Raw genomic sequence first — 16,845 nt, 5'->3', positions numbered from 1 at the left:
ATTATTGGTCCTCCACAACTGGAATCACTTTCTCCCTCTGCTGAAGGTCATAATACCTCCTCTGTATCTTTCCCTTGTGACATTTAGCATGTTCTGACCTATTTTGTTTTGAGGGTTCAAGCCTTCCCTCCTCTACTGTACCATTCACAGTAAAATCCAGGTAGTGTTTCACTTAGTATTCCCCTACAATGCCAAACTCAAAAAATATCTTTGAATGATTAAACTTAGTTGTACCTGAACAACTCTTTTTCTCGTTACACAGAAGTAGACTTTCAACGCAGGCCAGGTGACCCCACCACTGCCCTCTCCTGCTTTCTTGGAGACCTCTGCTGATTATCACTACATCCATTTCTGTCTCCCACAATCTCTTAAACATACTCCAGATTCTCCCATCTTAAAAAAAAGCCTGTTCTCAGGGTGCCTGGGTGGCTCAGTTGGTTAAGCATCTGACTCTTAATTTTGGTTCAATTCACGATCTCATGGTTCGTGAGTTCGAGCTCCATGTTAGGCTCTACAATGGCAGAATGGAGCGTGCCTGGGATTCTCGCTCTCCCTCTCTCTCTGCCCCCCATCCCCCCATAAATAAATACGCTAAAAAAAAGAAAGCCTTTTCTCAACTTTTCTCAACTTTCTTTCTCCCATCTTTCAGAGTCCACATTCTCAAAAGACTTGAGCAAATGTCTGTCTCTACCTGTTCACTTCCATTCACTGGCCAGCCCACTGTCATCTAGCCCCCATGTCCACCCCTTCACCCAAACTGCTCACATCACCAATCACTTTTTTCTTTTTTTCCTGAATCCAATTGGTACTTCTCATTTAGGTTTGAAAAGCTCAGTATTCTAAAACAAGTTGGCTTCTGTGATTTATACTCTTTAAAAGTTTCCAAAGTTTCTCAAAAAGTTAAACATAGAATTATCATATGATCCAGCAAGTCCACTTCTAAGTATACGCCCAAAGGAATTGAAAACAAGGGCTCAAACAGATACAGTCATGGTAGCAGTCACAATAGCCAAAAGGTAGAAACAACACAAAGAGGAGTACCTGGGTGGCTCAGTTGGTTAAGTGTCCGACTTTGGCTCAGGTCATGATCTCGTGGTTCATGAGTTTGAGCCCCGTATCGGGCTTTGTGCTGACAGCTCAGAGCCTAGAGCTATTTTGGATTCTGTGTCCCCCTCTCTCTCTGTCTCTCCCCTGCTCATACTGTCTCTCTCTCTGTCTCTCTCAAATGAAAGTCTAATACATGCAACAACATGGGGTGAACCTTGAGGACATTATGCAGAGCATAAGCCAAACGCAAGAGGAAAAATATTGTATGATTCCATTTATATGATGTACCTAGAAACAGCAAAGTCATAGAGACAGAAAATAGAATAGAGGTTACCAGGGGCCAGGAGAAGGAGTTATTGTTAAATGGATATAGAGTTTCTCTTTGGGATAATGACAAAGTTCTGGGAATGAATAGTGGTTAATGGTTGCACAACATTGTGAAGTATTTAATGCCTTTGAATTGGACACTTTAAGACACTGGTTAGAATGATAAATTTTATATTGTGTATATTTCATCACAGTATGGGGGAAAAAAGAAAGAAAAGAAAGTGCCCAAAATATTGAAGTCCCTGAAATTAAAAACTTTTGCAGTACATAGAACTGCAAAATCAGTTTCATAGCACCCTTCTGTTCAACTCTAATGTCATTCTGGGGGAAAACCTGCTGTGGGGAATTCCCAACCCGGGTAGGCGTCCTGAGTAGGTATTTTGGAAAGAGCTTTCCACTTAACCTTATCTCTGGCCTTTCTGGTTACACAGCCGCACCTTATTTTACCAAGACCGATGTTTCTATAAAGAAGCTGAAGCCTATTTTCCCAATAACTTAGGTTATATAGTTAAAGAGGTTTTATGTCACTTAAAATTGCTCTTCAGGTGGCATTGCTTGAAAAGTTTTCCCTTCAGGTTTCCTCCTGTCCCCTCCTACTCTTCTGCAACGTCTCCTTCTCTTAGAGGCTGTGATTGTAACAAATAGATGGATAGGCAAGGAGAGAACCAGACACTTGTAAAATCAAGTAAAAGAAGTGCATGCGATGTGAATGGTCGTGGGTGGTTGGGAAAGGGCATAAGAGTCCACTCCTGCATGCACAAATTAAATCTCATTGAGCATTAAGTTATCAATGCTCAGGTTTCCTGCTCATGGTATATTCTGTATTTGTGCGGTATTTTCTGTCAATAATGAATGGCCTGCTCCATATGCCCAGATTTGTAACAACATAAGACCAAATACATGAAGGTGATTTCTCTGGCTTTTCACAGGTAACACATTACTTGTTAGTCTTTGTTGAGGATGTACCCATTGCCTGATATGAAAGTCCTTATTCCTAAACCTTATAATTCTCAACCCACAAGTAAAGCATCTTGGTCCCTCACAAAGTTCGCTGTAAGTCTGTCACTGGAAAAAGCCCCTAGTGTTTCAAAGTGTGAGCTTTTATTTGGTTTGGTAGCACTTGGGAGCTCCTTATAAAATTCTCACTTAAAGGGTAAGTGGGATGTCCAAATTCCCGCCTGGGGTGATTTTTACTGTTGTGAATTCGGTAGATTTGAGGGAGGACAGATAAAAGCACTGAGGCTTTTCAGTATGCCGAGTTGCTAAGGCCTGACTGTGGGCTGTGGTAGTGGAAAAGGAATGATTCCAAAAATATTAAAAACATGAGAAAGGAGGGTACTTGGTGTCTCAAACATTCGTTTCTCTGAGCGTCTTATCCTTAGATTTTCTGAGCTACCTGATAACGTGGGAGAGAGTTCCCCCTTAGAATAAAGTTACAGGAGGCCTTTTCTCACTTTTTTCTCCTTAAAAAAAAATTGCCACAAAGGTTCTTTACTCCCATGGAATTTCGAGGAGATCCCATGAAACTGTGCGTGAATTGTACCTCCTCCAAGGACACTCCCTCATGCACACGACGCTGGCCGGATTTTGTAACTGCATTTATGACTGATTTACGGAACTTTTACTTGGCAGGCCCTGCTGTTACTGTTAGCTGGTTACTATGGATCTTTCAACATGCCACTCTGGCATGTTGCATTAAAAATAACCTCCCAAGACTGTACAGAATGCATAGAACAACGGGAGTACAGTCATAGCCGCGGACTCCAGGCTCCACTTTGGTGCCTATGTATTCACATGTGCTCCTCTATAAAGCAACTGCAGGGGAACAATTCAAACACCTTCTAAAACGTCTGGTTGCATTGTAATTTTCCGCAGCTTCCCCAGAGCAGAAGTTCTCAGAGATCAGCAACATCCCAGAAAACTGTAGGCCAAAAGAACAACAAAACACAAATTATAAGTATCTGTTAAGGACACAGATCCAAACACAGACTGTCTGGGTTTGAATCCTGACTCCAGGACTAACTAGCTCTGGGATCTTAGCAAGTTCTACCACAACCACAGCTCTCTCATCTGCAAAACAGTGACGACATCATCAATCCCCAATGGGTCCTTCTGAGGGTTAAGGGAGATACTCAGGTAAAAGTTCTTCATTCAGTACCAGCACACGGAAGGTGATCAATAAATAGATTATTATCCTTTGAATGCCATCCTTTTAGTACAGTCTTTACGGCAGTTAACAACATGCAACTTCAGTTACAGTGCCTGGCAATGAGTAGGTGCTTAACAAATATCTGTTGACCGACCGAGTGATGCCCGGTTACTTATGCACACATTTGATACTCTTTTCTAGATTATATACTTCTTAAGATAAGAGCTCTATTTGATTCATCTTTGTATTCTCCACAGCTCCACGGTGTGTGCTGAATAAACATTTGTTGAAATAAATGGAAAGAGAAAAGCTGTCACAATGTAAGAGGCAATAGTTAGTATGTAAACTGGTAGTAAAAAAAAAAAAAATTTTTTTTAATCACAGGCTTCAAGTGCAGATAGAATCTAATGCCAAGAAAACACTGACATTCCCTGAAACTAAATGAATATATCAAGCTACATATGAATACAATATTTGTAATGCTGGGTCTGGTTCTAGCTGGGTACTGCAGAGGGGAGGAACGCTTTTAACTCTATCCCACCACTGGCCTCAGCCCATGACTCAAGAGAAGACTTGCTTTCCCAGAACCAGACACCACGGTCCCCACAAGCAAAGTAGTTTCCTTATGCCACTTCAAGCATCACTGGATTCAGTGGCAGCAGAATAAGCAGAGGGCTTGTGAGAGGCCAAAAGAATATAGACTCTGCCCCAGATTCCACCACTAGTGCTTGAACAAGTGTGAACACAGCTGTGTCCACAGAGTGGTGAGAGAGGGATATCTCCTCCTGATCAGAAAGCCAGCAGGCCACTGTGGATCCTTAGCAGAGAAAATAGTAACAGGGTTCTGTGACTATAGGCTCATGTCTGATCCCCAAAACAAAAGTAAAAATAGTAAATCTTTGTGTGTGTGCACGTGTATACGCACACAAAGGTATGAAGAACACCATTTCCTTCATTCTGACAGTATGTCAGCACTCTCCAACCAAAAGCTAATAGGAACATACCTGTAGTCGACCTAGATGGGTTTATTACTTGGTACAGGAAGGGATCGCATTCACTATGGGGAAACCATGGGGCATCTTAGTAAGAGGATGTTCTAAAGAACCTATTATAGAATTGGGGCTTTGGATGAGTGATTTGGTGAAGGCTCTAGAAAAGTGGGATTTATTCTAGATTGGATACTATCAGAGAGCAGGGATAGTTCTATGATTAGGTATCTGTAGATAATAAATCTTATCTACAGAAAGGACAGGCTAGAGCGAGGATAAAGCTATAATTGCCAAAGCAGCAGCAGTTACTTAAATTTGCTGGGAGAAGGGAATGATTGGTAATTTGGGGATTGGACAATATTCATGTTTTCTCTGTGTTCAGACATGTATTTCAGTAGTATTTCAATAAAGTCTCTTGGAGTTTGGTACAACCATATAGCATTTTAATTGATTGATGATGATAGTGAGAATTGATTATCAGGTTGAGATCAACCTGTGTTATTTACTGGTTTGCCACAGGCACCACCCTTGGTTATATCTTATCAATTTGTTTATCACTGAAGGCATGTGATCAAAATCTAAACATATAGTAAATATATTAGGGTAGCAGATTTTGAATGAAAAAAAAAAAAAAAACCTCCACAGGCCTTGATGATGGCCTGAGTCAAATAAGATGAAGTTTAATAACAATTAATGAAAAGCAGTTAATTTGGGTTCCAAAAAATCAGTACCAAAGACAGGATGGGAAAGACCTGACTAAGAAGCAAAAGAAGGGGGGGCGGAGACTAATGTTTGGCTGACTGTAAGTTTTATTATGGTCAACAGTTAAATAAACAAGCAATAACGTAATTTTAAACTACATTAATGGAAGTATGGAATCATTAATGAGGGAATTGACAATCCGATCTATTCTGTACTGATCTGACAATACCTAAAATACTGTGTTCAGGTCTGGGCATCACAATTTTGAAGAATATAATTCCTCATACAGAGAATGTTACTGACTGCCCCACTTCACTTAGAAACTAAAGATGGGTCATGTCAAACAAAACAAAAACACAGAATCAGAAGAAGTGACTGATGAAGTAGTAGACATTCAACCTGGAGCCCAGGAGATCCAGGGGAAACATGAAAACTATCTTCAAGTATTTTAAGGTCTGTCATGTGGAAGAGCAATTAGACCATTTTTGTCTGGTTTAGGGACTTAGGATCAGTTAAAGTTAAAAGCAGGCAGATTTTGCTTTTAAGATACGCATACATGCATTCACACACATGACATCAGAAATCATCTTTCTCTTGAGGAAGCAAATTCCCCATCATTAGAATTTTGCAAACAGAGGCTGAAGGACCACTGGTAAGGATATTATAGGAGGGTATCAAGTGGAGAAGATTGAATTTTTAACTCCTTGACGAGAGCTTTTATATAATAAATACCTGTAATATGATATTCTCTTGTATCTTTCCAGATTCTGAATCTACTTGACATCTCTAGAAGTTATTTTTTTTTAGGCACAGATCCCATTCGGAACCTTGTAGAACAGCCTGCATGCTTATCAAATTTATATATAACTCAGCAAGAATCCTAACAGGAGCTTAAGTTTGTTCTCAAACAATCCAGTGATTTTGGACTTGGTTAACTCATTTGGCTCTATTCCAGCTGACTATTTCTACCGATTTATATCTTAAATTATTTGCTTTGTATCTGAATATTAAATATTCTGAGTTACAAATTCTACTTATTGTTTTCATAGCTGCACTGATCTGTGCTACCTCATACTCTTGTGTAATGACTAGATTTACCTTCAAAATATAGTTCTAGTTCTGTAGAACTTGAGAGTTATAAACTTTTATAGGATTTGAAGGTCCCTGAAACTCTGTATCCTTCCCAACTTGATAGTGAAACATTGCCAAATACAAGCAGGAATCCTTTCTGAATATGCACAATTGTCTCTTAATTTATAAGCAACTAAACTGATATTCTTTAAGTTTTCTTAATGTAAATCTTGCATACAACTAGTATTTTTAAACCTTAAATAAGCTTGTATTATACAAGCTTATATGTGTATATATATATATATATATATATATATATATATATATGTGTGTGTATATATATATATGTATGTATATATATGTATATAAAGCAAGCACCACACCCAATGCCTGGGTGGCCTCAGTTCAGCTCAGGTCATGATCTCACAGTCATGATTTCAAGGTCATGAGATCGAGTCCTCATCGGGTTCTGTGCTGGGCACGGAGCCTGCTTAAGATTCACTCTTCCTCCCTCTCTGCCCTTCCCCCCTACTCTCTCTCTCTTAAAAAAATAAAAAAGTAAAAAAAAATAAATAAAAAGTATTGCATGTTCTACTGACTGAGCAAGCCAGGCACCTAAGCTTGTATAATATTAATTCATCTTGTGGGCCACCTGGGTGGCTCAGTCAGTTAAGCATCCGACTTTGACTCAGGTCATTATCTCGAGGTTCATGAGTTCAAGCCCCACATTGGGCTTTGTGCTGACACCTGGGAGCCTGGAGCCTGCTTCAGATTCTGTGTTTCCCTCTCTGTCTGCCCCTCCCCTGCTCATGTTCTCTCTCTCTCTCTCTCTCTCTCTCTCTCTCTCTCTCTGTCTCTCTCTCTGTCAAAAATGAATAAGCATTAAAAGAAAATTAAATCATTTTGCATGAAGGCTTCTTTTAGTCTGGGATCTCTAGAAAACACAGCCTAATCTCTGATATGTTGATATCTGTGATATTGTGATATAATAAGAAATACATATTTGAGGTTTTATCCCTGGCTCCTGGCCAGAGCTCCTAAAACCTTCCCTAAGCAATAGGGGTGCTAGGGGCATCTTTTGTTCTAACATTTGGTCTTTGACCCTGGTTCCTGATACAAAGCTCTTAAACCCCTTGAAATGTCCTGGGTGATAGGAGAATCTTTTGTTTTAATGAGGTAACTCTTGATAGGCTCCTGGATAGCTTCAGAATGGGTGTTGATCACCAGAAAGACTAAGCCATGATTAGAAATTTGGAATTTTCAGCTCAATCCCCTATCCTCCAAGGAGGGGAGAGGGACTAGAGATTGAGTGAGTAATTAATCATACCTATGTAAGGAAGCCTCCATAAAAATCCCTGATCTGTGGGGTTCAGAAAGTTTCTGGCTTGGTGAACACATCCAAGTGCCAGAAGGGTGACACATGCCAACTCTATAGGGACAGATGCCCCGGTTCTCAGGACCCTTATGAACCTTGTACTACATATCTCTTCACCTGGCTGTTCCATATCCTTTATCACAGCCTTCATTATATGATAAACTAGTAAATAAAAGTGAGCATTTTCCTGAGTTCTGTGAGCTATTCCAGCAAATTGCTGAACTTGAAAAGAGGGTCATGGGAACCCAGAATTACAGCCAGTGTGTCAGAAGTACAGGTGAAAACCTGGGACTTTCACTTGGCCTCTAAAGTGGGGGCTGTCTTGTGGGACCGAGCCCGTACTCATGGGATCTGACAATAATTCAAGGTAGATAGTGTCAGACAGAACTGAACTTAACTGCAGGACATTCAGTAGGTATCCACCAAGAATTGGAGAAGTGCCTAATGTGTGGGGAGAAACCCCACATGTTTGGTGGTCAGAAGTGTGAGTATGGTAGTACTAGAAAGTAAAGTACTAGAGGAGGAAACTTAGGTTTTTCTTGCAATGTTTTATTTGGGAATATAATCCCAAGCCATCAAGAGTAGGGGAAAAAGAATATGAATCAGGAAAAGATGGGGAGCCATAGAAGGTGAAAGATTTCCATGCTGGCCACTGCTTTACAATGGGCCAGATGCAGCAGGTCTCCTGACTGACCTTCTGGAAAAACTATGCCTCAAGGAAAGGAGGAATAAGAGGGAATGTATCTGCCTATTTCACTCCTGACTCCTGTTTTCCATTAGTCAAAGTTTGACCCACAGACAGTTAGCTTCCCAGTCCTTCCAGGTTGCCACACTCAGCCCCTTTGGCATCCTCTTGGAAAGTCATATTTCACACCCTGCTGTGCACATTTCATCCAAGTTCAGAATACACCAGAGAAGCTCCACAGTCCAGCACTCCCAGTGACTTGTCAGCCCCAGGTGCTAGAACCACTTAGACTCTAACCAAGACCAAGGCAGAACAAGTGGCTAGGAGACCAAGAGACACTGGTACAGAGTAACTCTGAGGAAGCACTAGCCATTTCTGATACACTTTCTCTGCCTCTCTAAGCCTCTGTCACTTTCTACCTTTAGTGAGCTTTTAGCACTTAATCGTTACTCTTCATGCACAGATGTCTAGTGTCTCCCACATGCAAATGTCCTCTCCCTCCTAGACACACAGGAAGATTACACTTCCTGCCTCCTTACTGTCAGGTGGAGCCATGTGACAGGTTCTGACTAATGGTCATGAGAGGAAGTGCTGTGTGTGCTCCTGGGCCAAGGCATGTTAAGAGACAGCTTAAGTTCTCACATTCTTTTATTGCTGCAGCAACCTTGGAAGTCAGGCTCAAATAGTGGAGCCCAAGATGGAGAGAGACTGAAGCGCTGAGACAGCATGTGTGGAAAAAAGCTATATTTGGACTTCATTAATTAGACTTAGCTGATAAGCAACAGAAATCTTGCTCTAAGTAACTCAGGCAAAATACAAAGGGAGGCTGGAGAAGCAGAGCCAGAGAGCAGGCAGGAACCAGAGATGCAACAATAAGAATGACAGTCAAGTTCAGGCCATGGGAATTTCCTGGCTAATATACTGCTGCTGACCACACCATCCCTACCCTAACAGATACCACTACTACTGGACTCTCTACCCTGCCATAAATAATTTCTAAACAATCCTATGTCTTTATATTACAGCTTTCAGGATAAAAGTACCAAGGGGAGAAAAGATCTCAGCCTACATCATCATGTCTACACCCTAGATACAAGAAAGATTCTTGTTCCATCCTACCAATACCACATTCCATTCTTCTTCCATCCTACCAATACCACACACTAGGGCATAATGAATGAAATATTTGTGATTGATGAAGAGCTGAGTAGTTTAAATTTAACTGTACAGGAAATAAATGGGAAGCTGCAGAATTCAGCACCTAAATCCTGTTTATTTCTGATGAGCACAAATCAGGATTTAAAAAGAGAATGAAAGTTAGGAACAGAAGTTGCTAAGTCAATGTAACTATTGAGATACCTCTATAGTTGCCTTCCTCACAGGTAGAGCTTTATCAATTCTATGTGGGCCTAGATATCTCCTTGTTTTTTCCTTCTGAAGTCCTATTTTCTGGGAGAAGCAGAAATCACCCGATCAGCGTTTTTCTCCCCACTTCTTTGTTGAAATGAACACATGATCTCAATTATCACCCAGCTCAAGCACCTCTAACTTCCATGCCTTAGGTGACAGTCTCCTCTTCTCTGGAAACCTTGAGATTAACTAAAAAAAAGATCCATATCCTTTCTTCTTTGAGACTCTCTCTACCGTAAAATATGTGACTATCTGTATCAAGAAACCAATGTGAGGAAACAAAGAAATTCTAGATATGTAAGCAATAGGTTATTAGAAGTTGTTGAAGATAACTAAGATATTTTCATAATGTTTTGAGACTCCCCATATAATTTTCCTTGATGTAGAAACAAAATACTTATATGGATAGACCCATAATCTGACAGGTTAGCACATCTTATCTCTTCAATTCTTTTTTAAAAACTTGTTTTTTAAATGTTTATTTATTTTTGAGAGAGAGGGAGCAGGGGAGGGACAAAGAGAGAGGGAGACAGAGGGTCCGAAGCAGGCTGTGTGCTGACAGCGGAGAGCCCAATGTGGGTCTCAAACTCATGAACCGTGAGATCATGACCTGAGCCAAAGTTGGATGCTTGACCAACTGAGCCACCCAGGCTCCCCTATCTCTTAAATTCTTGAAAGAAGTAATTAAATACTGAACTCACTATTTGAGGAAGATTTTCCTGGTGTTTTGTATGGAAAGAACTGGAACAAGGTCAGCAAATGTAGGTAATAAAAACCTAGATGTGGGCTGTGGAGATTTAAAAAGGACAGCATAAATCTAAGAAAATTCTGGTGTCTTGTCCAGCGTAATTTGTATGATAAATACCAGGAGAAAGTAGTACCACTAGAAGCAAGATGGCTTCAGATAGACAAAAGTCATGGCTCCCTGGTGCAACACATGGTGACATCCCCAGAGTGAGAGCTAAGACAGTGATTGTTTTGGCAATAATCAGCAGGGCAACAGTTGAAAGCAACATGCCCCAAGGAAACAACCTGAAATGTGCTCACTGCTTACTTATTGCCTTAAAAATATATGGAATGGTCTGAAATGTCCTAATTCAGGACAACCAGAGGACAATTGGAGTTTTTCCCTTAATAATAACCATCATTGAGTAGCCACCGTACAAAGTCTACTATATTAGATACTTGACATATACTACCTCCCATACTGTTTCTGTCATTCTGACAGATGGGGGACTGAGGCTCAGAGAGGTTCTAGAATTTTTCTAGAATCACATAGAAAAAGTGGCAAAACTAAGAACTGAAGCTAAGAATGCCTGATTTCAAGTGCATCCTCTCTTTACTGAACTATGCTGTCTCAAAACAAATATGCTAGAAGAGAGGGCATTTGACTTATGGTTTAAAAAAATGCCGTTGTGGATTACATTGATGGGTGATTAAAATATTTCCTTTAGTGGCATAGTAACTCACCAATGATAAAGCAAAAAACAGTTTCATGGTAATATTGTCATAATTTTTAAAATAAATGTAGGGACTGTTTGTCAATGGTACTGGGGAATTTCCGGATATAACTCTTTGACAAGCTGATCACTGTTTTATAGATATGTATCCTCTATTTAACATGAAACTTCTGCTTGGAAAAATCAGTTTATAGCCTACGACTTAAATGTCTCCAAATAAGGTTAATTAGGCACAATTAGATCTAAACACTGCTACTTCCCTAAGAATGTGTTTGCCTTTTCCTTATGGTAATGATAATGTGATTTTTTGTGTTTCTGTTTTTTTCCTAGCTTCCAAAACCAAAACTGATGGCTGATGCCTCAAAACAAAAATTTATATATGTATGTATATATATATATATATATATATATATATATATATATATATAACTTGCTTTCTCTTATTTTCTTTGATTTGATTCTTGCTATAACATATATATACATATATATATCATATATATATATGTATATATATAACTTGCTTTCTCTTATTTTCTTTGATTCTGATTTTTAATAATTTACTTATTCAGTAACTATTTGAGTACCTAATATGTGTCAGACACTTTGCAAAGTACAATGCATATAGAGATGAACACAGCTTGATTCCTACCTTCAAGGACCTCATAGTCTAATAAGAAAACTTACATTTAACAGCTAACTGTGAGGCCATATGATAAATGCCATAATAAAATTATATGCATGGAACAGCAGTAGGACAAGATAGAAGGGTCAGATTGATGAGGAGTTTTGAGTTGGATCTTTAAGTATGTATGAGTTGAGTTTAATGGGTGGTTGACTGGGGGCAAGAGGTTAGGAAAGAGCATTGTAGGTAAATTTGTAATTATTTAACTTTTATTAACCTTTTTGGGTAGATATATTTTGTTTAAAATTGCTGAAATCCTTTTGGAAAAGAAATAGGAGGTGATAAGCAAATTTCTATGCCAAAGGAATTCTATCCAGTTGGGGCAAAAAAAAAAAAAAAAAAAAAAAGAGGCAGGCAGCCAATAAATCCTGATCGTAGACTCAAGAATGAAAGGTCCATCCATGTTGTCACAATTGGCAAGATCTCATTCATTTTTATGGCAGAGTAATGTTCCATTGTATGTATATACCACAACTTCTTTATCCATTCACCTGTGATGGACACTTAGGTTACTTCCATATCATGGCTATTGTAAATAATGCTGCAGTGAATATAGGGGTGCATATATCTTTTCATATTAGCATTTCCATTTTCTTTGGGTAAATACCCAGTAGTGGAATTACTGGATTGTATGGTATTTCCATTTTTAATTTTTTGAGGAATCTCCATACTGCTTTCCAACAGTGGTTGTATGAATTTATATTTCCACCAACAGTGTATGAGGATTCCTTTCTCCACCCTCGTCCACTTGTCTTTCAGATACTAGTCTTTCTGACAGGTGTAAAGTGGTATCTCATTGTGATTTTTTTTAATGTTTTTTTAAGAGAGAGCACGCATGTGCCCCTGTACACACAAGTCAGGGAGGAGCAGAGAGACAGGGAGAGAGAGAATCCCAAGCAGGCTCCAGGCTGTCAGTACAGAGCCCAACATGGGGCTTGATCCCATAAACTATGAGATCATGACTTGAGCTGAAATCAAGAGTCAGACACTTACCTGACTGAACTACCCAGACACCCCTCATTGTGATTTTGATTTGCATTTCCCTGATGATGAGTGATGCTGAGCAGTTTTTATGTATCTGTTGGCCATCTGTAATAGCATTATATGGTGACAAATGGTAGCTACACTTGTGTTGAGCATAGCATAATGTATACAGTTATCAAATCACTATGTTGTATAGTGAAACCGTATAACTGAAACTAATGTAACAGTGTGCATCTACTATCCTTCAATAATTTAAAAATGGAATGAAAGGTACACTTATCTGCAAATCCAGAGCTCTTAATTGTCCACTTCTTGAGGAAGGTTGAAACTTTTCCTGTTCATCTTTCCTCATTGCTCTTTTTCTCCAGGGTCACACCATATATATCTGCTGTCTGGTTGCTCTGCCTGTACATTAGCATAAATCTCAACGGACTTTTCTTTCTTTATATACCAGTGGTAAATGCAATTCACTTCAATCATTTAACTTACCAGCAGTGACTCCACTTTTTCTCATGTAAGGTAATTTACTCCCTTAAATGCTGAAGTCTTTGCATTGGATTGTTGCTGAGGGTGTACAATTAGCCTATGTTTTAATTCTCCTGTTTCTCATTTCTTCATGTTCTCTTTGCTTTGTAGGGAGTGCAGAGTAAAAAGTATAAACTTTGGAGTCAGATCTGACTTTGAATTCATGCTCATCCACTTACTAGCTGCAAGGTACCTAACCTGTCTGAGCTTCCACATATGTAAAATGATGACACTAAAATTGGCTTTTTGGAATTGGTGAAATAACATATACAAGGAGCTAGTACATTGCATGTGGTAGCTTCAATACATTGTGGCTGCTACTGAAGTACTAACACTTCTTCACTATTCATCTTATCGTTGTCACAATCCGATTCATTTTTCTTAACCTTTTCCCTTGCTCTCACAAAGTCTTTTCAAGGGCATTACACTGACTAAACATCATGCTTACTTTTAAAGGATTTCTTTTAAAGTCCTCTATTCCCTCCACATTCCCATCCCCACTTTTCCAGAGACTTCAACTTCCCTTCTCTCCTACCTAGGCAGCCTCTTCCTATCTGCCAAGTCTTCCCCAAGCCAAGATCCTACCCCTTCTGTTCTGTTTGTCTGAATTGGAATATAAACTCCCCAGGGCAGGAAACTTGTCTTTCTGCATATTTGTCAAGTATCGTGTGCATGTAGAGAGCTAAGTAAATAACAACTATTACACAGTCAGAATGAATGTGTTTGATAAATACCTTAGGTATTATCTCTAAGCTCTAATTACATGAAATCTATGGACATGAGATGGATAAATATAGGGCTGGCTACAGAGTAATAAAGTTACATTTTTGGCTGCTTTTTGTTGGTAACAGCCTGTCAATGTGGATGGGTAGCCAAGGCGTTTCCTATCCTTTACTCCTAAAGAACAGAGCCTTAGCTAGCACTCACACCAGGCATCATACTCAAAGGGCTAGCCGTTGCTCAAAGGCTAGCCCAGGACAATTTCCTTCCCCTGTGACATCGCCCACAGCCAAGCTGCTGAAACCACTCAGGTCAGATTCCTCCAGCAGGAGCAGACTGTGCTTCACAATTCCTTGCCTGCATCTATGTTACTTCCTAATTGTTGTATAGGTCTGGCTCTGTCTCCTTACTAATTGCTAGGCTCCTAGAAAGTACCTTTCCTTCCCTTTATTCTCTCACAATATTGAGCACTTAATCTGTGTTAGAGAAATACTTTGTTTTCATTTGCAAAGCCACAAAAATGATGGTCCCTCTGTGTAAAGTTTTGGCTAATTTCTCATTTGTTTTGAATGTTTTCAAGTTGTGTATATAAAACATTTCTAACATATAGATAAGAATGAAAACATAATATGATATTTATGTACCCAGTACCTGCATTAAACAAACATTCATATTTTGCCATATTTTTATCCACCCTCTCCTTTGTGTTTAATGGTACAAACACAGACAAAATCACCCTCATTCCTTCTCTCTCCCTCCATCCCTCAAGATATCTTTCAGTCAATCTAGTTCATTCACATCTAAAATTTTTAACTACTATATGTATAACTATCTGTAAACTACGTATTATTGTTTCGTGTGTTTTAAAATTTTACATCCTTGGTGTTATTGTGCATATCTTGCTGTACCTTGCTTTTTTTCATACAGGAATCTATTCTTGAGATTCATCCATCTTGATATTTGTAAGTCCAGTTCATTCCTTTTAGCTCCTGAATATTAGTCCATGGGTAGATTCAGCCATTCGGCTTTGGAGAGGCAGTGAAGCCATTCACACCTTTTGGTTTTCTAAGCATTGCTGTAGTGAACATTTATAAACATTGCTTCTGGGGTGTGAACTTCAGAAAGTTTGGCAGATAACAGCTGAGGCTTTGACACCCAATTGCCCACTCTAGATCCAAGCTCCATCTTAAAATCCCAACAGTGTGATCTTGGGGATGTTTCTTAATTTCTCTGTGCCTCCTTCAGGAAAATTAGGATAATGACAGTACTTTCTTCAAGAGAATACAACAGTGAAAACAGAGTCTTACACAAACCAAGCACTCAATATATGACAATTATTATTAGGGCAACCACCTAGGTAGGAGGAGGGTCTGAGCATCCTTGCTTTACTGAATTTACCAAATTGATTTCCAATTGGTTGTGCCAATTTACGTTCCTACCAGCACTATATGACTTTCTGTTCCCCACATCCTCACCAGGACTTGGCATTAACAGTGTGGCTTCCTAATCCTTTCACATATAAGAAGATCCAAGAATGAGATGAAAGAATAGGAGGACTCAGAGGTGTGTTGGTAATGAGTAATCACAGAGATCAGGTGACCAGCAGGAAGGAAAGGAATCAGTGGGGAGGTTTGCAAAAGTGGAGGAAAGTGAATTCTTTTAGGTAAGAAATTTAAAAATCATTTAGAGTCAGACTCAGTGGAAATTGGAGATTTACAGAAAACAAGGAGGCATGGTACTAAGGAAAAATGGCCACATACGGAGTATGTAATGTGAATAAAGGAGAAGCTCAGTGGACAACAAGCCTTTTGGGAACCTGTTGGTAACTTCTCAGAGAGGGTCTATTAGGTGGTATAGGTAGTGACAGGATAACTTTTTCTGAAAAGGGACAAGACAAGAGAGAGAGAAAGAGAGAAAATGTCAGGGTTTGTAGAGTAGCCAAGGTGAGGAGATGGAGTTTCAAGGAAAGAATTCAGTTGGAAGCACTATTTTTTTCTGGAGGCCAGAGGACCAGAGTCACCTGGATGATGCAGTGTCAGCCTCTGCAGGGCCTTTCTGATTTCTTTCTTCCACTCAGTTTCTGCATCCACTGCTGCACTCCAGATGCTGATTTCATCACACCCGTGTGACTACAGTGGCCATCAGTGGTGTGCTGAGCCATTCCTGTTTACGAATGCAAGAACTAAGGCTCAGACAATGCACTGACTTGCTCAAGATCACATGTCTTAAAAATCGCGAAACCAAGACCAGAGCCTAGGTGTTCTGATTCCAAGTCTAGGGCTCTTTGTCTCAAAAAGAATTCATGGTCATCTTAAATCTTTCATTCTCAACTCTAAGGAGGGCTCCATTTTTCTCCCTAGAAAATCGCAAGTTCTCTGTTTGGCTTGCAAGAAATTCCACTAGTTGGCACTTGTCTCTCAGTCCTATTTCCCAATATACTCTGGACCATACTCTCACGTCCCCACCCAAAGCATGTCTTGGCTGATTTGTGAGGTCACCAAGTACATTCTCACCTCTGTGCCTTTGCCCATCCCATTCCCCTTTCATAGAGACACATCCCTCTTTTCTCCATCATTCCTCTAGGCCCTGTTGAAGTCTTACACATTCTGCTATGGCTTCAAACCACACTCTTTGGACTGCCATACTGGTTGTTTCATCATGAAATATCATTCCATTGTTCATTCTCCTGAACTGTCCTCAAATTGTTACCCTGTGCAAC

General features: G+C 39.6%; 1 long non-coding RNA gene across 2 annotated transcripts in view; it reads left to right on the top strand.

The window, feature by feature from the left end:
- LOC123606427 overlaps positions 1-16,845 on the top strand; it is a 163,797-nt gene that overhangs the window by 80,898 nt on the left and 66,054 nt on the right. The gene's annotated exons all lie outside the window — the stretch shown is intronic.

This window comes from Leopardus geoffroyi, chromosome A2, assembly GCF_018350155.1.
Source record: "Leopardus geoffroyi isolate Oge1 chromosome A2, O.geoffroyi_Oge1_pat1.0, whole genome shotgun sequence".
Classification (NCBI taxonomy): Eukaryota; Metazoa; Chordata; class Mammalia; order Carnivora; family Felidae; genus Leopardus; species Leopardus geoffroyi.
Note: the sequence above shows the minus strand (reverse complement) of the source record. Positions and strands in the feature narration are given on the sequence as shown.